The sequence below is a fragment of the Callithrix jacchus genome, chromosome 17 (genome assembly GCF_049354715.1).
Source record: "Callithrix jacchus isolate 240 chromosome 17, calJac240_pri, whole genome shotgun sequence".
Classification (NCBI taxonomy): domain Eukaryota; kingdom Metazoa; phylum Chordata; class Mammalia; order Primates; family Cebidae; genus Callithrix; species Callithrix jacchus.
In genome coordinates this window covers 32,034,559-32,060,182 of record NC_133518.1, presented here as the reverse complement: position 1 = coordinate 32,060,182, position 25,624 = coordinate 32,034,559, and the positions used below count along the sequence as shown (strand labels likewise).

General features: G+C 38.1%; 2 long non-coding RNA genes and 1 pseudogene across 2 annotated transcripts in view; 1 reads left to right on the top strand and 2 right to left on the bottom strand.

The window, feature by feature from the left end:
* Positions 1 to 337: 337 nt before the first annotated feature.
* LOC103788826 (derlin-2 pseudogene) lies at positions 338 to 1,022 on the bottom strand (annotated as a pseudogene).
* An 86-nt stretch (positions 1,023 to 1,108) lies between these two features.
* LOC118148910 (uncharacterized) overlaps positions 1,109 to 25,624 on the top strand; it is a 186,013-nt gene continuing 161,497 nt past the window's right edge. Inside the window, exon 1 of the long non-coding RNA XR_004735976.3 lies at positions 1,109 to 1,192. This is a non-coding gene — a long non-coding RNA (uncharacterized LOC118148910). The remainder of the gene's footprint in view (positions 1,193 to 25,624) is intronic.
* The window catches only part of LOC144580017 (uncharacterized), a 46,411-nt gene continuing 43,364 nt past the window's right edge, over positions 22,578 to 25,624 (bottom strand). Inside the window, exon 2 of the long non-coding RNA XR_013528885.1 lies at positions 22,578 to 25,013. This is a non-coding gene — a long non-coding RNA (uncharacterized LOC144580017). The remainder of the gene's footprint in view (positions 25,014 to 25,624) is intronic.

The window sequence follows — 25,624 nt, the reverse complement described above, 5'->3', positions numbered from 1 at the left end:
CCTTTCAGTACCAGTGTAGTGAGGAACCACTGGCAAACTGCTGGAAATGTCTTCTGGATTCGTCAGTGTGCCATTTCATAAAGTGCTTCTTGAGTTAAAATCTGCCAAGTTGTCAAGTATCCACACATTTGCAACCAAGGATAAAAGAATCCCAGTGGCTAGCACTGAGTCCTTCCCAGCTGGGTCTCATTATTGGCACTGCTGCTTTAACCTTTGAGGCGTTGGCCCTCACCCCAGGTGAAGCCTCCTGGCCGTTCTTCAGGTAGTGGATTGTAATTTGAATCCTCATCTGCTGTATCAAAAATAGCTTTCAAGATAGGTGGTGTTTTCAGAATTCTTATTCCACTAGGCTGATTGGGAAATACATCTTTCAAGAAAAAAATATATGTGTCCAACTGCAATACCCAAAAGAGCCACAATGATTGAATTCCCTGACAAGGAAAACCTCATGAGCACTCAGGGCAGAAATGGAGCCTGGAAGTTGAGAAGGCCGAAGAAGTTCATACAGACATAGGGGTTCCTTCAGCACCACACGTAGACGAGCATTATTGTACAGGCCTGGCCCAAGAAAACTAAGCTCACAAACAAACCAAAAAGGGTCATTAAGAATCCCCCAAAAAGGAACATAAATACAAAGTCGCCTGTCTGACCTCGGAAAGAGCCTTCTTCTAGCATTTGACAGTAACTATATGGAAAAATCATGTTAAAAAATTGAATCCATCTGGCCCCCAAAATAAGAAATTGGTGATTAATCTCCATATTTGAAAGCGTTTAAAGATAAATTGAGGACTGAAGTACAACTAAAAAGGTGTGATCAATTCCAACTGCAGGGCTGCGGTGGTGAGGATGCAAGCAGTGGTGTAGGCGCGGCTGACCGGTGGGATCTGAAAGTACTCCAGCCGCAGGCTCTGGTACCCATCTTCCCCATCGTCGCCTGCCCACCCCCCCACACTTCCCCTGCTGCCACCGGGCCCCCAGCAGTGGGGCGGGCCTAAAGCACCACCCCCTCCCTCCCTCCCCATTTAACCTTCCCGTGGCTGCCCAATGAGCGCCACCCAACTGCTTGGCGCTCATTGGGCAGCCACCGGAAGGTTAAATAGGGCCCTAAGGAAGGTACACCCACCAATCACGATTTGCGTCGCCCCAACGCCACAGCCTGGCTTCTCCACCAGCCAACGTCCGGGAAGAATGAGTAAGTATCAGTTTCTTCCGTCGGCCGGCCACAGCTAACTTTCCTGCCCGGCCACTTTCTGTCACTAATTGAGTCCCCAACCAGCCAATCAGGAGCGCGAGAGCATCCCGCGTTTGCTTTCGTTCGCCTAGGCGCGTATCAGTCGGAATGTCGGGGAGCCAACCGCGCCCTCTGTCCTTGGAACGCCAGTGGCGGTTTAGAGGAGGTGGCGGGAAGCCTGTGTGTGCTGGAATTCGTCACCCTCATGGTCGCTCCAGTAAGCGCTGCGGGGCAGCATTTTCTCTAGGAGGAGCGGAGACTGGTGGGACTGGTTTAGGCGTCATCGCGGGGGAGCGTCGCGCCTGCTGTGTAGGCCTCGCCACTGAATGAAATTATTCTAATGGGCTATGAGCCAGGGGCCTCGTCAGTGAAGAGCTTTGAAGATGGTTAACAGAACACATATCCTTTAGGGCAGCCAACAAGGCATCACCCAATGTGTGCAATCAAAGGAAATCAAGGTGGGGCCGGGCGCAATGGCTCACACCTGTAATCCCAGCACTTTGGGAGGCTGAGGCAGGTGGATCATTTGGGGTCAGGAGTTTGAGACCAGCCTGACCAACATGGTGAAACTCTGTACTAAAAAAACCAAAATTATCCGGGCGTCGTGGCGGGCACCTGTAATCCCAGCTACTCGGGAGGCTGAGGCAGGAGAATGGCTTGAACCTGGGAGGTAGAGGTTGTGATGAGCCGAGATTATGGCGCTGCATTGCAGCCTGGGCGACAGAGTGAGACTTTGTCTTAAAAAAAAAAATCAAGGTGGAATGCTCAGGAGCTTGATGAAGCTGTCACAATAAAAGGTCATGTTGTTTTGCTCTATTTTTAAACTGAAGCCAATTTTCTGACCCAGAAGTCATTGACTGTGAGACAGACTGAGTCCCTTTAAGAAAGAAAGGTACCTATGACAATTTACTTGGGTAAACTTATATAACAGGGGAGAGAAAAAACTCATTTGCCTGATGCCAATATGGGATTTAACCTTCGTACCCAGGGACCTAAAGTGTCATCATGGCCTCTGTGTTAGAGCAGGGGCATAGAGAAGCCAAGTGATAAGTGGAGTCCTATCATAGGTCTGGTTCACACAGTGGAACTACATACCCACCCACTGGTATTTTCATCAGTCTCCAAGTGTACAAGTGGAGTGGACACACAATGTGATTGTAAGAACCCTAGTACTGAGGCCTTGGACTCAATATTGGGTAAGAACTATTTAAGCTGGAAGACTAAGTAAAGTAGAAGCCACTGAAACTGGCCACATTCAACAATATCATGTCAAAGACAATATTGTAGTTCAAAAAGAAAGGTAGAGATTAGTGCCATCTTAAAGACATAAAGTTATCTGTGGTAGAAACAGATACCACATGAAATTTCTGGCAAGCCCTGCTAGCAGAATCACAGTGACTTTCCCAGGGTTCTGGAACAAGGTCATGCCTTTTGCAGCAGAGTATTATACACCTTTTCAAAACATCTCCTGATATGCTACTTTGTTCTGATAGAGACAGAATATCTGACCATGGGATATCAAATGACCCTGTGGCCAGAGCTGTCCATCATAAGCTGAGTTTTAATCAACTCACAAAGTCAGAAGATTAGACGATCCAAGCAGCATTCCATCCTACAGTGAGAATGTAAATCCAGGACTGCACCTGTGGAGGGCTGTACAGCACAATAAGCTGCAAGTGCCGGTAGCCAGACTTTTGTGTTACTCATCACAGTTGCACTTGTACTTCCGCCTTAGCTCCCATCTGTAGCTTTTTAACCAGCTTATGGATAAGAAAAAAGGCTAAGCTTAGTTTATGGGTGGGTATTCTCTATGTTTAAGTACAAACTGAAAATGAACTGCTGCTTTATGACAATCCCACTCAATAGGGCCATGAAAGAGAGCAATGAGTAAACATTTTCTCGTGGGCAGAATTTTAGGCATTGTACCAGGACATATACTTTGCATGGAAAGAAAAATTGCCAAGATAAGAATATAAAGGAATTTATGAGCAGTGGAAATTAGCTTGACTGCTTGGTCAGAGATTGGAAAGAAAAAAATGGAAACCTTGGTGACAAGGAGGTCTGAGGGAGAGGCATGTGATGGACTTACAGGAGTAAGTACAAATTTGAAAAGTTTTAATGTGATTATTAATGACTACCAGAAAGCATTTACCATGAAAACAGCACTGAACGCAGGTGGACAGAATGGCTCTGCTGCTGGCTGACATGTGACAGCCAGCCTCTGTCATCAGGTACCGCAGTGCTGTCACGAGTTCATGAACAGACTATCCATAGTGTCAGGGATAAAAACTACTCATGAGTCCTACCAACATCATGGACGGAGAATCACTGTGGCTAACTATCACTGCTATCAGATATTCAACTAGCCAGTATCAGAGAACAATACTAAAGCCCAATAGAATGTCCTCTTTCAAGGAGACTAACCAGTCACTTGGTGCCAAGTTGATTACATCCTCGAAAAGGCAGCAATTCTTCTTTATGGGAACCAGCACATTTTGTAGGTATAGGTTTTGATTTGCCAATTGTGGAGCCTCAACCATCTCCAGTATTTGAGGGTTTACAGAATGCTTGATCCATAGACATGGTATCCCACTTGACATTTTATCAGACTAAGGACCACGTTAAAGCAAAAAAAAAAAAAATGCAGTGGACGTATCATAATGAGGTACATTGTTCCTACAACAGACCATACCACCAAAAAGTTGCCAGTCTTATGGCAGTGATGGAACTGCTTTTTGAAGGCATAGAGGCACAGGCTTGGCGATAACACTGCAAAGATGGGGTGCTATTTTCCAACCTGCAGGATGCATCCTCAATCAGTGATCATTATCTAATGTTGTGTCCCTAATACACAGAAGTACAGTGTAAGAGTAGCCCCTTTTGCTATTCCTCCTAAAGACTCACATGAAGAATTTGTGCTTCTGACTCTGCATCAATGAGCTCTGCAGGTCTATCTAGCATGTCTGTTAACAGATGATGAGTACTTTTACTAACAAGATTTTAAGCTCTATTTGCTTCTCAGTCAACCAGCACTTGAGATTTCATGTATGAAAAGACCAGAAAAAGAGTCACCATCCTAGTTCAGATAATGGACCCTGATCATTACCAGTATGTAGCACTGCCATTACCTGTTGGGACAGGTGAATACATCTGGCAGCCAGGTGATCCACTGAGGTACTCCCTACCCAATATTCTACACAGTTCAAACATTACCAGTAAAAATTTTGTTTACACAATTGGCTGGGGACTTAACTGTAATATTCAAAAAAGTTAAAAAGTAGACCATCGTAAGAAAAGGTATTTTTTTATGTGTTCATCATTCTTGCCTTTAAATCTGGAAGACAGACAAGATACTTAAAAGACAACAGATGGCAGAGACCCAGAGTCTTAGTTCTTAAATACATTTGTGCTATAGTTTCGCTGGCTTTCCTTTCTCTAGAGTGTGGATAAGCAGTAACCAAAACAAAGGAACAAAACCATAAGAAATCCATAAATAAGTAGAGTTTTCTGGCCTTTCCATGTGGGAGAGATGAGAGTTGATGAAAAAGCACACAAAACAAAGCAAGCTTTATGGCTTATTTCCTACAGATATCTGAGAGCAACCGTCTGCCAGGATTCGCCCTGCCCACAGGCGTTAGCATGGACTTGATGATTGCAATGTGGCTTTCACTTTCTCGACTTTACAGAGCTCTCACTCCTCAAATTCAAGAAAAATAAGATAGAAGTATAATTGGTGACCGTAGAGCCCATGATTCAAATTAGCCAGACCTAATTATTTGAAAATATATCTTTCTCTGCCTTTTTTTTTTTTTGGCTAAAATTATTTTAAACTCAGTCAAGTAAAGTGTGCATGATATTTCCTGCCATGTCAGGAAAACAGAAAACAACCAACAAATACAGTCCCGTTGAGAAATACTAATCATTGTACGTAAGAGAAATTTAGCCTCTTTTTTTTAAATGTTAAAATCTTAAGTTTTGTGGAAATTCTGACACTCATTTTATAAGACTAAAATAAATGGAGAATGTTGCTAGTCTCATTTATTGTTGAATCCTCACGGTAGGAAAGACCGGAGGCTCTGAGGGAAAGTTCATGCTGTTTTATATCCATGTTGCTAAGGTGATTTAGTGGGATGAAAACACACTGGCAACTCTCCATTAATTTGTTTACAAAAGAATATGAATGAGTTTCACCTCCTACAGTCAGGAGCCCTTCGGCTTCTACTTAACTCTAGCCAGCCATGAACCAACTAGCAAATTAAGTAAAAATTCCTTCAGTTATTGTTAAGGCACAATTACTCTCAGCAGAAACATATATAATCTGTTAAATAGTCCCAATTAACTAACTATTTAGAGCACAAAGTGAAAAACAGAATATATGTGAAGCTAAGTGAGGAAAAGATAATTTGATTCCAAAATGAAATTTATCTTGCTTTTCAGAGTAACCATCTTATCTCAGTAAGTCAAAATGGTTTAGAAAAACAGGTGGCCTGCCTTTTGCAAGTGTGTAATTGTGATATGTTTGTATTTAATCATTATTTAATACAATGTGGCTTTTTGGACTGGGGAGGGGGAATGGGGCAGAGAGGGTGATAGCTCACTTTGTATGAATAATACCAAGGAAATGCAGTGAGGGTCTAGATGTTTTCATGCTAAATGACACCATATTGCTTTGTAAATCTCTTCTGAAACCCGAGGCATAATTTTTTACTGCATCAGAAACAAGATGAATCATGGAGCACTGATTCTACTTTATGGGACACCTGGCAAAAATACTACAGTGTATCTCCTAGGATGAGCAAGAAATAAAATTCTTAACATGATATAAGAGAACACTATTACAACAGGCCATCAGTGAAGTTGTTAGGGATTCTGGTGCTCAATTGCCTAGGTCTACTACTTTCTACTTCATGATATAGGAGCAAATAACTTAACCTCTATGTCCTGTATCATTCTCTGTAAAAGAATAATAAAAGTAACTTTATGAAAAATTAGCAGATTTAACCTGTATTATGATGTCAGTATTTATTATTTTTAGTATATATAGTTTGAATTCCTTAATTAGTATATAGAGAATAAGTTTAAATTTCAGGGCCAGTGAGTCTGTTTCTTTTCTTAATATGAGAAACAGGCATTTTGTATGGGTTTGACACAAATATTTACCAAGATCTTCTATTCCCTATCTCTTTAAATTCACTGAAAGCATCCCATAATTTGACTACAGATAGACTTCTCAAATTATTTGGTCTGCTGGAAGTGAACAGTATTGTCCACAGTAGGTTAAAAACCTAGGAATATCCTAACATAACACGACCATTTTTCCTGTTCTTGCATCTAAAATATATATCTATCTATATATGTTTTTTGGGTTTTATTTATTTATAGTTTTTAGAAAGGGTTTCACTTTGTTGCCCAGACTGGAGTGCAATGGCACAATCTCAGCTCACTGTAGCCTCAACTTCCCAGGCTCAGGTGACCTTCCCACCTCAGCCTTCCAAGTAGCTGGGATTATAGGTGTGCACCACCACACCTGGCTGATTTTTTTTGTAGTTCTCATACAGACGGGGTTTCATCCTGGGTTGGTCTCAAACTCCTGGGCTTAAGTGATCCTTCCAAAGTGCTAGGATTATAAGTGTGAGCCACAGCTCCAGGCTGCATCTAAGTTATTTTAATTGAGGAAATTAATATGGATTTATAGAATCTTAGGGTTGAAAGGACTCTTGAAAGGCAAAGTTCCAACCAATACAGGTGCCCTCTTTCCCTCACATATTTATTCTGCTAATTATTGGGCACTCCGTAAGGACAAAAACTGTCTTATTTTAAGTCTGGATCTTGCCATTGATACAGTACCTGCACGGGCAATGCTTATTTGGAATGGAATTCATTTATTCCTCCATTAAGCATATATTGAGTATCTAATAAATCCCAACACTTGGATAAACAAGCTATGGAGTTTCAAAGATAAATAGTACAGAGTTTCTGCTCTTTAGGAGCTCACTATATTGGAGTGTTGTGCAAACTAAATATTATACAGTAGGAGCTAGATGAGATTGATCAACAGAGTGTTGTAGGTTGTGCATGAACTTCAGTGCTCTCTTTAAACTCTTGGAAGGGGGTATTGTGCCCTCCTAGGTCTCACACTTGCGCTCCAACAGTCTGACTTTTACCCTAGCAATGACCAGCTCTATAGAATAATAGTGGGTAATATCTAAGTATGGCCTGGCATGTAGTAGGGAAACTGCCAGGCCTTTTAACATTTCCTTGTCTTTTGGAGACTTGAGATGTCCATCTTACAGTGATAACAAGGGTCAAAATAGGTGCTGGACCAGAAAGACAAGGCTGTCTCATGAATGAATGATTCATTGATTTTTTTTTTTTTTTTTCCCAAGACTGAGTCACTCTGTTGCCCAGGCTGGAGTGCGGTGGCATGATCTTGGTTCACTGCAACCTCTGCCTCCCAGGTTCAAGTGATTCTCCTGCCTCAGCCTCCCAAGTAGCTGGGCTACAGGTGCGTGCCACCATACCTAGCAAATTTTTTGTATTTTTAGTAGAGATGGGGTTTTACCACATTAGTCAGGATGATCTTGATCTCCTGACCTCATGATTCGATCGCCTCGGCCTCCCAAAGTGCTGGGATTACAGGCATGAGCCACTGCGCACTGCTGATTCGTTGACATTTTAATTCATTGAAAGCCTGAAACAGTGAGCCTCAGAGAACTCTCACTCCACCTAAGTTGTCCTCCAGGAAGTGCCTGAACACCAGGAAGCTTACTGTTGGGTAAGACAGCCCTTTACATTGTCAAGATTCTTACGTTGAATCTTATCTACCTCCTTGTAATGACCAACCATTAGTGCCAATTTTGCCATCTGGAACAAGATATAAAATTAAGCACTCTACCATGTAACAGGTATTTGAACAAAAGAGAATTCCTAAAATCATTATAATACCACATTATCTCATCTTTTGGTTAAATATTTCCGGTTCCTTCAAGCATCCCTCTTATCACAATTCCTCAGATTTCTTTCTTTTAGGTGCTCCAATTTGTCAGTGATCCTCTTAAAATATGGAACTTGGGACTGGACACGAGCTCCACACCACATTAAAATAAGCTTCCCAGGAGGCCTAGGTTACATCATGCAGAACAGAAAATAGATTGCAGAAACTGAGCATGGAATTACTTTGCTAACTGTAAAGCCCTTTTACAGATGTACAGTGTAACTAACACTATAGATTTTCTTTTGCTTTTCTTTCTTTTTTTTTTTTGAGACAGATTCTCTCTCTGTCACCCAGGCTGGAAGTGCAGTGGCGCAATCTCAGCTCACTGCAACCTCTGCCTCCTGGGTTCAAGTGATTTTCCTGCCTCAGCCCCCACCCCAAGTAGCTGGGACTAGAGGTGCACACCACCATGCCAAGCTAATTTTTGTGTTTTTAGTAGAGACGGGATTTCACCATGTTGGCCAGGATGGTCTCAATCTCCTGATCTCATGATTCACCCACCTCGGCCTCCCAAAAGGCTGGGATTACAGGCGTGAGGCACTGTGCCTGGCCTCTCTGTTTATGTTTTTGTTTTTTTTAATTACATACGTCAAAAAGGTTAAATGGCTTTGTTCAGAGCCAATGGCTCAGCAGTACCTATAAGAATAAAAGGCAACCTTAGTTATTTCTTAATTAAGACTGTTGTGGCATAAGGAATACTTGGAAATTGATTTGACACCCTAAATTAACATGCATGACTGTAACAATTATCTCCAATTTACTTTTTTGAGAAGCTAAGCAAGTATTGATTCATGTCTGCAGAGTCCTATGAGTAATCACATACAAAGTAAACAACATAAATTATTAAGAACCTCCTTTTGCTTGGTAACTAACTTCATGCTGAAAGAGCAAATGTCAAAATATATTAGAAGAAATTGTCTGAGTCAATTTTTTTGTTAACTAAGAAAATCTCACCAAAACTAACTTGTAAGTACATATCTTAGTTTATTACTTTTCAGAAAATCACATTTTTGTGTTAGAAGGAAACCAAGGAATCATCTAACCTAAACCAAACAGAAATATGTGGCCATAGTAAAGATTTTGTGATAGTGAAATCTGGATATTTAACAACTTAATTGATTTTTGTATCAACCAGTGATTATTTTTTAAGCTGGAGTAATTAAATCTCTCAATACTCAGACATCACTCAATATAATTGTGATTAAGTTGTATTTAAGGACCAACTCTGATTCACTGTAACTAAGAAGAGAATGAGGGGACATAACAATAGGTAATGGTTCATTCTTTCTGTAGGTAATATGCTAATAGTATACGCAGTTTAATGTTAAACTTGTTGACCTCTAACAACATGTTGAAAAGGCTTGTTGATGAGAAGAAATGATGGCAGTGTTTGGTGATGAGATAAGTTAGGGTTTTAAGTTTCTTTTCTTTGTACTTTTTCATATCACCTATTTTTTTAATTGAACTTATATTATTTGTAATTTGAAAAATTATATGCATTAATATATTTTACAGAAATATATTTTCTGTTTCTTACCCCGCAATAAAGAGAAAACTAAGAGGTCACAAAATGGCTTTCTGTTAAAAATCTAAGTAGACTATAGTTTACTTAATACTATTTTCTTTCTTGTGTTTTCAACCTCTGTTCTACCTCTCACCTGGGGTACCAGATGCCAGTGCCTATCACGCAACTAGAGCCTTTGCTTTGCCTTTTCTTACCCACATCCACATCCCCTTCATTGTTCATCGCTCCTTACACATCATAGAGCTGATGAAGGGGCAGCAGGCTGCACACAAGCCTGGTGGCAGATATGCCACAGATTTGTATTTTTAAAAAGTATTACCTTATTTTAAAACTTTCATTTAATGTTCTTAGTCTTTAGTTAGATTTTAACTACTCTGTTATTCTTAAATGATTTCCTTTTATTTCTGCAAATAGAATATGCAGTCAATGGGCATATTCTATTTTCACTCAGTTTTATTTCTTTTTTTGTGTTATTTTGATTTTGATAGAGCATATAATATTTACATACTAATTTTTCTCTCATTCTCACCTGTGTTATAGATCTATAATTAAGTATATTTAATCATCATTACCAGTTATTTCATTGGTTTCCCTAATGATCTCTTTGTTAAATTAAATTCATCCTTTAGTAGATTACCAGGAAAGACTCCTGGGTGTCTTTAATATCTGAAAAACAGCATGCCTGGATATAAGATCTTTACCTTACATTTCTCCCTTTAAGTTAATGAGTAGCGCTATTGCAATGTTTATTTTCTTTGACTGTTGCTAATAAGAAGTGTGATGCCAACCTGATTTTCTTTCCTTTGTAAATGACTTTTTTATTTTGCTTGGAAACCCAGAAGTATCTTTTCTTTTAAATTTCAATAATTTTACTAGAATATGTGTCACAGTTGACCTTTCTGGATTGATTTTTTTCTTTAGATAAAAGATAAATCCATTCAGTATATAGATCTATGCCTTCCTCTATTTCAGATAACTTTTATTGAATTATAGTTTTAAATATCAGTTTCCACCCATTGGAAACTGAGTTGTTAAAGGACAGGGTAAGGAGGAAATTTCAGTCTACTTTTTGAGTTTTGTGCTATATGTGACTTATTCAAAAATAATTAGTGAAAAAGACGAAACCCTCATTTAATACCCTGAATATGCTTTACTATCTTTCTTTTCTTTTCTTTTCTTTCTTTACTTTCTTTCGGACTCTCACTCTGTTGTTCAGGCTGCAGTGCAGTGTCATGATCTTGGCTTACTGCGACCTTGCCTCCTGGATTCAAGCAGTTCTCCTGCCTCAGCCTCCCAAGTAGTAGGGATTACAGGCACCTGCCACCACGCCTGGGTAATTTTTGTATTTTTAATAGAGATGGGGTTTCACAATGTTGGCCAGGCTGGTCTCGAACTCCTGACCTTGATGATCCACTGGCCTCAGCCTCTCAGAGTGCTGAGATTACAGGCTTGAGGCACCATGCTTGACCACTTTGCTATGTTTGTCATTTGTTAATAGAAATATATTGAAATACTAAAAATACCTGGATGTGCTATATGAAGCAATTTAATGAAAGTAGGTGTTAAGGTCACTTTTAAAGCTGTTACTCAATGCTGTGCTTCTGAATATTCAGAAAATAAATTGGTTTATTGGTTTAGTATAAAAAAAGTTCTGCTTCTGATAAGCTGGTTTGCTTTCAATGTGTATATACTAAACTATGGTATCATCATGTTTCACTCCTTTCTTTGGCAATTAAAAGCTGTAGCACTAAGCTAGTCTGAACTATACTTGTATTATTAAAGTAACACTACATTTTTGTGGTCTTTTTTTAACTTTTATTTTAAGTTTAGGCATATATGTGCAGGATGTGCAGGTTTGTTATCTAGGTAAATGTGTGTTATAGGGGTTTGTTGTACACATTATTTCATCACCCATGTATTTAGCCTAGAATCCATTAGTTATTTTTTCCGATCTTCTTCCTCTTCCTCCTCCAAACCTCTACCCTCCAATAGGCCCCAGTGTGTGTTGTTTCTCTCTATGTGTCCATGTGTTCTCATCATTTAGCTCCCACTTACAAGTGAGAACATGCAGTGTTCGGCTTTCTGTTCCTGTGTTAGGACATGATCTTATAGCTGCATAGTAGTCCATGGAGTATGTGTACCACATTTTCTTTATCTAGTCTATCATTGATGGGCATTTAGGTTGATTTCATGTCTTTGCTATTGTGAATAGTGCTACAATGAACATTAGTGTGCATGTGTCTTTATAATGGAATGATTTATATTCTTTTGGATATATACCCAGTAATGGGATTGCTGGGTCAAATGGTATTTCTGTCTTTAGGTCTTTGAGGAATTGCTACACTATCTTCCACAATGGTTAAACTAATTTACACTCCCACCAGCAGTATAAAAGCATTCTTTTTCTCCACAATCTCGCCATTATCTGCTCTTATTTTTTTTACTTTTTTAGTAATAGCCATTCTGACTGGCATGAGATGATATCTCATTTTGATCAGTGATGTTAAGCTTTTTTTCATGATTGCTGGCACCATGAATGTCTTCTTTTGAGAAGTGTCTGTGCATGTCCTTTATCTACTCTTGAATGGCATTTTTGGTTTTTTTCTTGTGAATTTGTTTAAGTTCTTTATAGATGCTGGATATTAGACCTATTTTGGATGTATAGTTTGCAAAAAATGTAGATTGTCTGTTTATTCTGTTGATAGTTTCTTTTGCTGTGTAGAAGCTATTTAATTAGATCTCATTTATTGCTTTTGTTGCAATTGCTTTTGGTGTCTTTGTCATGAAATCTTTGCCTGTATCCATGTCCTGAATGGCATTGCCTAGGTTGTCTTCCAGGGTTTTTATAGTTTTGGGTTTTACATTTAAGTCTTTAACCCATTTTGAGTTGATTTAAAAACATTTTTTTTGAGATGGAGTCTCACTCTGTCACTCAGACTTAAATGCAGTGGCTTGATCTTGGCTCACTGAAACCTCCATCTCCTGGGTACAAGTGATTCTCCTGCCCCAGCCTCCCGAGTAGCTGGGATTACAGGCATGCACCACCACACCCAGCTAAATTTTATTATTTTTATATGTATTTTTTGTATTTTTATATGTTTTACATGGGGTTTCAACATGTTGGCCAGGCTGGTCTTGAACTCCTGACCTCGTGATCCGCTTGCCTCAGCCTCCCAAAATGCTGGGATTACAGGCGTGAGCCACTGCGCCCAGCCATGAGTTGATTTGTGTATATGGTATAAGGAAAGGGTCCAGTTTCAATGTTCTTCATATGACTAGCAAGTTGTTCTCCCAGCACCATTTACTGAATAGGGAATACTTTTCCCATTGCTTGTCTTTGTCAGGTTTGTTGAAGATCAGATAGTTGTAGGTAGGTGGTCTTATTTCTGCAGTCTCTATTCTGTTCCGTTGGTCTGTGTTTCTGTTCTTGTACTAGTACCATGCTATTTTGATACTATAGCCCTGTAGTGTAGTGTGAAGTCTGGCAGCGTGATGCCTTCAGCAGTGTTCTTTTTGTTTAGGATTGCCTTGGCTATATGGACTCTTTTTTGGTTGCATATGAATTTTAAAATAGTTTTCTCTAGTTCAGAATTTAAAATAACTAGAGTTAAATTTGTGATATGTCAAAAGTTAGCATTAAAATTATTTTTATCATTATTACTGTTTTTGAGACAGAGTCTCACTCTGTTGTCCAGCCTGGTGTGCAGTGTCACATCTTGGCTCACCACAACCTCTGACTCTCAGGCTCAAGCAATACTCCTGCTTCAGCTGCCTGAGTAGCTGGGATTACAGGCGTGTGCCACTGCCACCTGGCTAATGTTTGTAGTTTTAGTACAGACAGGGTTTCACCATGTGGGTCAAGATAGTCTTGAACTCCTGAGTTCAAATGATCACTCACCTCAGCCTCCCAAAGTCCTGGGATTGCAGGCGTGAGTCATCGTGCCCATCCTAAAAAACTATTAACTTCATTCTTCTCTCCATTTTCATATACCATTCTTATTTTAAGTACTTACTACAGTAGTACATATGACTCTCAGAAAACCTTAAAAAATGTAAGCTAGATAGATTTGATTTTTATTTTTTGATGTAGTTGATAGAGCCTTGTAGGTTTATTTTTGTAATTTAAAAATACATGATATAGATAGAATTATTGAGTCCTATATTCATTTTTTATGTGAATTTGTTGAAGCAAATGGTTATAGATACCCACTAGAACCTAAGTATATAACACATTGCTTCTAGTGTGACTTTTTGTATGGCGAACATCTCCCTGAGAATGGCAGGAGGTGTTGAGATTGTGTAACTTTCTAATATGTAAGATTTGAATTTTTATTCTATAACTAAAAAAACCATCAGTCAATGGGGAAGAGGTACAGAAATATTACAGATTTTAGTAGAACTTCTTTTCCATGTCAGAAACACTGATAGAGATTTTCCCAGCTTCTACTACATGTTCTCTTCAAGCCTATTTCTTTGAAATGAAGGCATTGGTATGGTACAAAAGGCTGAAAAAAATTGCCTATGAACTGGGTTTGAATTCTGATTTTGTCACTTACTAGCTTTATGAATTGAAATTCTTATTTAATTTCTTTAAGTTCTAATCTTTTCACATAAATGAACATCTACCTTATTTGGCAGTTTTGAAAATTAATTGATAATATATGGAATGTGATATACACACAGGTTAAATATCTGTTGGCTTGCCTATCTTCTCTGCTCTCTGTGCTTCCTTTGAGACAAATTTCAATGGAGGTGCCTCAGCAAACATGAATTCCTGTGTTATTGCTTTCAAGGATAATGTGATATTATTCAGTAGGCCTGAAATGGAAAAGGAGCCTTGTGGATAGCTCCTAATTCAGAAAGTTCTTTGTATTAGTATTTTTATTGGTTTATTCTTCTAAGCCAGAGGTAAAGTTTGCAGAGGAGACCGTGTAACACCAAGCAGTGGCACTTGTGATATTCATATTATTTTCCTTTTCCTGTATCTTATCAGAAAAAGTCAACCAGTCAGTTACAGCCTCATGCCATGGAAGTCAGCTTCCGTAGCATGGATTTCTCAATGTAAGTCTGAACTTAAGAAAGTGCACTCCATTCAGCTTTACTGAAACGAACACACTTCTAAGACTGACAGGCATGGATCAATGTTACTTCCGTAACCAATGAAAAATGCTCTCTTATGTCCAACAAAAAACATCTTTTTAAGACTGTTATTACCACAGCTTGCCTCTGTCCAGCACATCTCCAAGCAAACTCTTGTTAAAAAAAATCTATATAGTATTGTGATATTGTGAAATATGTATTTGGTCTTTTTCCCATTTTCTGGCATTCAACTTTTAAAATCTTTAAAAATGCCTGAGTGATGTCTTTTTGTATGCTAATGAGTTGACTTAGGGCTGGCAGCCTCTAGATAGCTTCAGAAGGGGGCTGGCCACCAGAAAACCAGGGCAAAATTAGAGGGTGGGGCTTTTAGTCCCACCTCCTAACCTCCAGGGAGGAGGGAGAGACTGAAGATTGAGCTGATCACCAATGGTCAATGGTTTAACCAATTCTGTCTATATAATGAAGCTTCTATAAACCCCCAAAAGATGGGGCTCAAAGATTTGTGAATAGCTGAACACATGGAGTTTCCTGAGGAGCGGCTGCCCAGGGAGGGCATGGAAGCTCTGTATGGCCCTTTCCTCATACCTCACTGTGTGTATCTCTTCATCTGTACCCTTAGTAATAAACTTATAATACTCTTATAATAAACCAGTAAACATGTTTCCTTGAGTTTTGTGAGCTGCTCTAGCAAATTAATCAAACCTGAAGAGAAGGTCTTGAGAACCCCAACTTGAAGCTGGTGGGTCAGAAGTTCTGGAGGCCAGGACTGGCAATTGTTGGTGTTTAGGGGAGGGGGCAGTCTCAGCGACTGAACCCTTAATCTGTGAGATGCGATGCTATCTCCAGTTACAGAGTGTCAGAATTAAATCGGTGGACACCCATTTGTCCACTGCAGAACTGACTGCCTGCTTGATGATGGGGAGAACCCAGCCCCCTTCACCAAATTTGGTCACAGAAGTTGTCTGTGTTGATTGTTGAGTGAGAGAATATAAAAATTACTTTGCATTCTTTTGAATTGAGGGCACATAGACCAATAACAAATGGTCTGCTCCGTCAAGTCTTAGAGACAGAAATAGATAACAGGCATGATTGTAGCAAAATATAAGGAATGCTATAATTTGGGTCTGAATAGTGTACTAAGACAATAAAGAGGAAAGATTTGCCATCTTTGTCTATGGCAGCTGGTTTGGGGTGGGGCTTCACTGGTAAACAACATTTCCACTGCACTTTGAGAAATGTGTAGACATTGAAGCAACAGAGATTGTGGAAGATGATGAAATTGCTTCTGCAAAGACCGAGAGCCATGAACAAGGCATGGGATTTATGTCGTGAGTGGAAGGAAGTTTGGGATGATGGGCAAAAGAGAAATATGGCAGTGATAGGGGAGGTGAAGATGAGAGATAATATATGTAATATTGAAATCAGAGAAGGACCTTTGACTAAATTAATTGCCTAGAGTATTTATTTTGTTTTCTGGAAAGTGGTAAGTAGTTTTTTTCTCCTGGATATTAAAGTGAAAGCTTATGCAGGAGTGTAAAGTTATAAAATGGTCACCTTGTTGAATAGGAAAGAGATCTGAATACAGGCATAAGGATTGCCAAGCTATACTGAGGACTAAATTGAGGTTGGAAATAGTACATATGTAATAAGTCCAAGCAGTACAGTTATGCAATTTTTCTCAAGCAGCGTTTGGCAGCTTATGAATTTCTGTTGTGCAAGCAGATGTTTGGATTAATCATAGGTTCGGGACTGGTAACTGATGGGCTGAAAAGACAAGAGGTTTAGGCACTGGGGGATATAGGCAAGAATTTGTTGCATTGGTAGTCCAGGTTAAGCAGGGAAGGAAGAAACGGGGCTACTATTTTGGGAATTCAAAGTAATGCTATACATGAAACAGACCGAGTGAATTTTATATCATGAACAAGATGTGTAAATGTATTTTTGATGGAAAACAGTGGAGTAAGACAAATTAAGTATATTCTGAGTGTAATGGCAATGCCTGCTTATTAGGCTGAGTGGAACCATGGACTCTGTAACTAGCTTTCCTTACCTCAAGATTTATGCCTGCCATTCAGATAAACATGTGCTTATCAAAATGGCAAAGATAAAAGAATAAATGTTTAAAATCATAATGTATATTGGACCAAATAAAACAAACCTGCTCTTTATTAGTCTCCTTCTTCTTAGTAAATGACACTATATTTTCTAGGTGCTTAATCCCAAAAGATAGGGTCTTTCTTCTCTCTCTTGCACTACGCATTTAACTATGGAAAGGTTTTGTTGGCTCTACCTTGAAAATATAGCACATGTTTTCCATACCTTATCACTTTTTTTTTTTTTTTGAGACAGAGTCTTACTCTGTCACCCAGGCTGGAGTGCAGTGGTGCAATCACTGCAACCTCCACCTCCTGGGTTCAAGGGATTCTCCTGCCTTAGCCCCCTGAATAGCTGTGATTACAGGTGCATGCCACCATGCTCGGCTAATTTTTTGTATTTTTAGTAGAGATGGGATTTCACTGTGTTAGCCAGAATGGTCTTGATCTCCTGGCCTCATGATCTACCCACCTAGGCCTCCCAAAGTGTTGGTATTACAGACATGAGCCACTACACCTGGCCACCTTATCACTTTTATGCTGTAACCCTAGTCCAAGCCCCTATCATCTGTCATCTAGGTCAGTGCAGTAGCCTCCTATGTGCTCTCTACTTCTACAGTCTGTTCTCCACGGATGAGTCAGAGCTTTCCTCAGTGTGAATCCAGTCATGCCATTCCTCTGTTCAAAAGTCTTAGCACATTCTGAGAAAGAGTCCCACACCATTACTATGGTCTGTGGCATCTGGCACCATCTGGTTCTTCATTACATTTCTACCATATCCCCTACTACCTTCCACCTCACCCACTGGCCTCCTTGGTGTTTCATTAGATAATTTTTAGTATTGTCTATATGTTGAAGTGATAAAGTTTTAGGTATAATGGGTTATACCAAACATATTAAAATCAACTTCACTCATTTTATTCTGTTCTGCCTTGTTAATGTGGCTGCTAGAAAATTTAAAATTACACACTGGGCGCACATTATATCTATTAGCAGCATTGGTTATTGGTTCTATGCTGTCTGTGTATCTTCCCCCAAGTATCTGGTGGTGGGCTGGGGGCTACTGTTGCACAATGGGGCCAGCAGTCAGGAAGGAGACTTGAATGTGGAGCACAGCAGAGTGAGCTCAAACTGAAACCCTCCAAGTCTGCGTCACTGTTTTTGCCTGTGAACGTCTTTACAGAGTGATGACCGCTACTTCCTCTGAATCTCAAGTGAGTTCCTCTTTCAGCAGCTCTAACTTTAACCTTACAGGAAAGGGGAATATAGAAAACAAAGTTCCCACAAAGAACCAGTTCCAACTAGTTAATTGAACCACTCAGCACAGCTTCTAAAAGAGGACTCCCTGGACTTTTAGGGTTTTCGAAACAGTGCCATACAAAGATGGACTCATGGAACTGAAGATATTCTGGAGAGCAGAGGATTAAAAAAAAGAGGCATGTCATTAAATGTTAGAAACACTTCTGTGTCAAAGAAAATTGAATTTCCATGTATAAATTCTTCAGGTTTTCTCTCCTAAACTCTATGGAAATGTATTTTTACTGATTCAAAATTTTTTTCCCACCTGTTCAAAACTCTTAAAGTCTTGGTTAGGATGAATGAGTGGAAGTGACAGAGTCTCCAGTTTCAATGCCATATAAGAGAGAACATTCTGACATCTAGAATTGTGACACAAAAGCAGTCTATCTCCAGAGGTGGTGAATTACATGTCAGTTGGGGGTATTCAAGCAGCAAATTGGATGACCATTTATCAGTTGTACTGAAGAAGGGATTCTAGAACCTCTCTGAAGGCTGGATTGGATGACCTCCGAATTCTGAACTAAATATGTAATTTTGTGAAACCCTAAATTTTATTCACCAGTACACAGTAATTTCTAACTACCACTTAATTAAGCCTTGGCTTTTCATTCTAGACATAGGAAACTCCTCATTTTCTTTCATCTAGAAAGATGACTAGGACACAAAAGCTCCATTCCTTGATCTTTTCATAGCCTTGTCCTCCTGGCAAAATGTTTGTAGTTTTCTCATTGAAAGTGCTTCTTGATCTTTTTTCAGTTTTGTTCATTAAGACATCTGATAAAGATGACTTCTTTATTGTTGCTTCATTAATGTAAATTAACATAAACTATATTGTTCTTCCTTTAAGGGTAATATGTGCTCATTAAATATGAGGTGTTTATGTATACCTCATATTAATCAAAAAGATAGACACCATCCTGGGGTCTTTTTTTTTTTTTCTTCTCACACACTGAATGTTAAACCATGGACAGATTTTGTTGGCTCTACCTTAAACATATATCACACATTTTCCATATCTTATCACTTTTATACTGTAACCCTAGTCCAAGCCCCCATCATCTGTCATCTAGGTCTTTGTAGTAGCCTCCTACCTGCTCTCCACTTCTACAGGCTGTTCTCCACTGAGGAGTCAGAGCTTTCCTCAGCAGCAATCAGGTCATGCTCAAAAGTCTTACTGCATTCTGAGAGAAAGAATATCTCATATTTAATGAGGATACATTACCCTTCCAGGAAGGAAAATAAGAAAATATAAAAAAGAAAAGAAATACCCTAAAGCCAACAATCTAGAAATAAATACTCCTCAAATGTTAGTGTAATTACTTCTAGTTTGATAAGTAGTCTGATATGTATTTTACATAATTGAAATCATCCCATATATACATCTATATAACCAGCTTCACTTAACATTAGGTTGTGAGTTTTTCATTATATACATCATCTTTACAGACTCAACTATTATTAATAGTTGTATGATATTCCATTATGTTGATATCCCAAAGTTTATTTAAAATTTTCCCTATCCTTGGATATTTAGATTGCCTCTAATATGTAATTTTTACTATTTATTTTTAAATTTCTAATCTCTTACCCCTGGCTGAAATTTTTATTGTTTAAGTGCATAAATGTATAGCCATGTTTTTACTTCATTCCCTGGTAGTCATCACTGATACCTGCTCCGTTCCTCTAAATTACTACTACTTGTCTTCTGGACTCTTCATTTATAGTGTGTATTCCTTTCTGATTCCTCTGCAGCATGGCATAACATGATTTAATTTTAAAAATCTCAGATAATTTTAGTTTTTAAATGTCTTTTTTTTTCTTTAAATAAATAACATTACGCTTCCTTAGAAGTATTGGGCAGAATAAGTAACACAACAGTCAGATACTCTGTTTCAAGACCCTGGCATGGCCTTTGTTAGGATAATGGTTTCTGAAGTATCACTTAGAAAAAGTTGATTTAGGTCAAGGGCCTTAAGAGATATTAGTATCTAATAGGTGAATTTCTTAGATAGTATTGAATAAAAGAGGAAAACCACTCTTTTGGCTAAAAAGTCAGAAGATTTAAGAATTGCTCTACCTGGTGCTTTTCCCATTTATGAATGTGGCTTGAGTGCAGAAATGTTTCTTATTTTTGATGTCAAGAAGAGCACATAAAGAGAAATAAGAAACTGAAAGGATGGAATTTTAATACCCAAAGTCCTTTGTATATCCAGGGACAACTGTTTTTACCAGACTCTGAACTTCTGGGTTAAGATATGTAAACTTCTCTTCCTTAATACCTAATAAATTAGCAATATTCATCAGTCAATCCTAAGAGTAAAACAGGAAAAGAAGCCTAATATGATAGCATAAGCTATACTGTCACCACTGTAATCTAAACTGCTTTTCTAAAATTGATATTCCAGGATCCTCCTATGAGAAGGCAAAGCACATGTTTCATGGTATGCCTTTGCGACTTATATGAAAGAGCTTCTTAAATGTTTAGGTATTAAAAACATGTAATTCTTATAGTTTATTGAGTATTTTTCTTGTGCAGCTTTGAAGTGATACACCAAGGAATTGACAAAACTTGTCTTCAGATTCAAATCTCATGACCTGAATTCCAGTGTTCTCTACTTAAAGTGGTCTGAGTGTTGTGTGGAGAAATTAATATGAAAATATTTGTATTCCAGCATAACACCTGTTGTACTAGATGTGTGCATGACAGATTATTAAATTGTAGAATCAAGGACTTGTTCCTATGTTGGGGTGTGGGAGTAAATGCAGTGGATCCTGTTTTGCTCACAGAAGAGTTGATGCTAACATTGTCTTTAGTGATTAGGGGGAATCTGATGAGTAGATATTGGCAGGTGGGATGAGGGTGGAATTGTCAGAAGGACATTTTAGACAAAGAAATAGAATGTTTCCAAGCTTGAAAGCATGAAAAAACAGGTGTGTTGAAGTTCAGACCAGAGAACATTTTATATGTGGAAGGTACTTTTTGGTGATTAAATTTCAAAGGATGGCATCACTGTGACCAGATCCCACATAACATGTTGAGTTTGATTTTTGTCCTGTAGAGCAAAGTGAAAGATTTTTAGGAAAAAAAAATTAGCTTGTGCTGTAGAAAGATTACTCTTCTTGCAGTGAATGAATATTGGAAGGCAGTCCTGAAGTCTAGCCCATACATCAGGAGCTATTCAAATAATTTGGGAAAGTGATGATGGGTGTGTGAATTAGGGCAGGAGTAATGGGGCTGGAGAGGAGCAGCAAATTTGGCAGGGCCTTGGGATCTAACACTCATGGTACTTCAAAACCAGTGACTGAGCCATGCGGTAGAGGCCCCTAGGCCCACCCCACACTCAGGTCCATGTCTTGGAGAAGGAATAGATTTTGAAGTAATTTGCAGAGTTTGAAAGTAAAACATTTGGTTCAAGATGGGTATGCAGGCAGAACACTTAAGTTAGCTGTTAGATACTCTCATCAGAAACTTGGGAGAAAAGTCTGAGTGTGAAAAAGTGATTTGGAAGTCTCTGTGGAGGATATTGAGTTTTAGGTGAACAGGTTGTGGTTAAAATTATTAGAATGGATAGGCTGTTAAGGAGGGCAGGGTGTAAAAGCAAGAAGATAGTTCATGATGATGAACTTTGGAAAATACTAATACTTAATGATGTGGAAGAGAAAGAATATACAGGAATAGGATATTTTATATTACCAAAATAAATCATCATCAAGAAGCAACTTTATAATACCTCAGGCTGAAAGTTTACATAATTTGATGCTGAATATAAATGAAGTACTATAATAATCCATGTGAAGTCTTAATGACATACTGGATACATATTATGAAATACCAGTTATTTAAAGCAGCTTTTGAAAGGAGACCTCTTTCTAGCAGTGCACAATATCACAATAAAATACATTTTAACAATCATCTTCTATAAATAGTATCCCTAGTAATCATTAAGATGTCATCTTGATTATGCCAAAGCCAAAACCAATGTTAGGGCTAAATATAGCTTGTACTTCTGTTTCTTCTCATATTATGCAACTTATATTTTGACAGCCATTTATCTTACATTATAATAATATAATGTACCATGATAATGTATGTGCCATGACAGTATTGCACTCAGTGAAAAAGCTGTTGCATCTATGGACTTGAAAACATAAATTGTAAAAGCTTTGTTGCAAAAATTTGTTATTTAATCACTTTGGAAGTTGAGTGATATTTTAATTGCCTCTTTGTTGACCATTCTGATCATGATTTATACTTTGCTGCTATCCAGAGTCGGTGTTAACTAGTAAAAACAGAACACGTTTGAAAGTTCACTCTTAAATCAGACTAAGATCAAATGATTTTTCAGACTGTTTATTTAAAAACAATTCTACAGACCACGCTCACAATTTATAATTACTTAGGCACATGTCAGTGTAAAATAATAGTGCTACATTTAAAACACGTTGTTTAGAATGAATTTGCTCATTAAAAGGTCATAGAACCTCATCAAGCTTCTCATAAAACTGTATGACTTAAAATTTAAACTACCAGTTTCATGGTCTGAAATTGTGCATCTTTTTTGACATGTTTATTGAAAAGATAAAAAGAAAACTTGCAGAAAATTTCATTTGGGTAGGATATCAATAAATAAGATTCAATCAAAGGTATTTGAAATTTCTTCAAGTCAAGACAAAATTGAAGATAAGACTGCTCCAAAAGCTATTTAAAATAAAATATATTCTAGCACTGGTAGTAGATTAATTTAAACTGCCTAAATGATGACCAAGAAAGAGAGAGAGAGAGGAAAAAAAGATGCTTCATACAGATCTAGCAAGTAATACTTTAAACTCATTAAAAGTTGCTTATAAATCTTCATAGATTTTTCAAGCTTTAACAAAATTCCAAGGCATTACTTGAATAGGCCAGATTCTTGAAAAGGTTGTTTAGATAGAACTATCTCATAACTTACAACATAACACACATGATATATATTATTTTTATTCTGTTAGAAAGTCAAGACATAAAATGATTGGCAGGAGTTCCTTATCAGAACAGAATCTCTTAGAATTAGAAATGAATGCCTTTTTCCACACATGAACTCTTCAGATGCATAAAAGTATCCATGGAAACCCTTACCTGTTTAATATGCATATACAAGGTTATTTTCTTTTTCATTTTATTTCAACAAAAACGTGAATGGAATAGAAAGCACTGAAGTACTAGAAACTTCCAAAGCCTTACATAACAGTTTTTGACAAAAGCTCATTATATTTTTATAGTTTCTATTTGGTACAAGACCAAATGACTTTACAGAATATGTTCATCAACAGATGTAACAAGGATTATGCTTATGGAAACAAATTTATGATTTTATTATTCAGCTTAGGAGCCACAGTTGATGCACACCCAGTTTAAATGATATTTTTATTATTTTTCAATCAAATAAAATATGTTTAGTGAAAAAAGTACCCCCTGAAGCTTCTTGAAAGCTTTCCTCTAGATAAGGTGTGGAATTGAAGGCAGAAGCTAGAGAGAGTTGATAATTGCAGAAAAGCCAAGACTATGGTATTTATTAAAATTATTAATTGGAAAGTTCTTGGAATTAAAAACTATGGAAACTAATGAAGTGCACCAGATGAGAACAAGAAAAGGATATTTATTCAGAGCTTGCACAGCAAGGAAGTCAACAACCATTATGTTTGCAGATACTCAAAGGAAGGCAGAGGAGTAGGCAAGTTTTAGAGTGGGGAAAAAGGGACGGCTTCAGGTCTGCTTGATTGAAGGCTATTGGTCTTGGGAAGTTGGAAGCCAGATAACTGGAAGCATAGCATCCTGTGAGGGTAGTTTGTCAGCATATTTGCCTTTCTCCAGTTGGTCCAAAGTTGGAAGTTGGGGAAAGGGGCTAAAAATTGTGAAAGTTGTCTGTTATTGATCAGGTTCTGACCATTTTGGGCTGATTGCCAGGGAAGCTGTGGTCTTGGTCTGCTTATTGCAGTCTGTGGGTTAGAATTCTATTTTTATGTATGGTCTGACTGTATATTCAGTCTCTCAGAACTAAAGGCTAGTGATGTCATCAGTTAACTAAAAATGGTGAGCTCTGAAGCAGACATATAAAGCAAAGTAAAGAGAAGGTGAACTGGGTATTTAAAAACAAGTAATAAGAGAATGGCAGTAGCAAGAGAAAATTTTAAAAAATGAAAACAAATGTGTGAACCACAGTTTGCAAATAAGAGTGGAGATGCAGAAAAAACAGAAGCAAGCAGGTTAATGGTCTTTTTCTATCTCTCTTCTGAAGGGTGAGATATCAACAAACAGGATTCAATCAAAGATATTTAAAATTCCCATATGCAACACATAGCAGGCTCATACATTGTTCACTGAGTTTAAGAAATATTCAATTAAATGGAAATATCAAACACATAGGATAGTCAATTTAATGAAATACGAAAGCCCTTTGATATTTCAGTTGGTATCTTTTAATATTGTGAGCCAGTATTTGTGTAGCAGACTCTTCTTTCAAAACTAGATTAAATTATATGTTTTTCAGGTTGGCCCTTGAGATCAAAATGTCTTTATTCAAGGGCATGCAGGCAAAAGAACAAGCACATCGATCATGGAGCATTCAATAGTCCTTTACTGTCTTATGCATCAGATCTTCTGTCCAGACTTCCCATGGATTGCTCCAGTCCTGCATATCTGGATCATTCTCTGTTCCCAAGCCCATCTGTATTCTGCTGGCAGCTGAGGGATTGCATACTGTAAGCTCTCTCTCTTTCTCTGATATATGTCTTCTAAAAAACCCAAACATAAAGAGTAACATGGGTTTATTAATTTTACTTTTGCATATGAAAAGTCACAATGTTACGAGTGATTCTGGAGTTGGAAATGTAAACATGCACAAGGAGCCTCAAATCAAAGGCCAGGATGTGGTCCCTGGTTCTTAGCTCCAGTGTGACTCCAACAACCTCCAGTAGAGATAAAGGCAGCATCTCGCCATAATTATTCAGTTGTACTCTCCACCAAAAGTAGAATAAAATGATTCTTTGCATTTTCTTTTTTTTTTTTAAAGCATTTTTTCACTTTTTCTTTTTTGTCCTTTTGAGGTAATCCTGGATCTGCTTTATAAATGTTATGAAACATATAGGCAGTAAAACAATGGAGAGGGGGAGTTAGCAGTGAGATATGCTATTTGGTTAATTTTATAATGTAATATTTTTCCCATTAATTTACTCAATATTGGTAACTACAACCTCTGACACTCTGGTTCAAGTGATTCTCTTGCCTCAGCCTCCTGAGTAGTTGGGATTGTACGTATGCACCACCATGCCCAGTTAATTTTTGTATTTTTAGTAGAGATGGGATTTCACCATGTTGGCCAGGATGGTTTCGATCTCTTGACCTC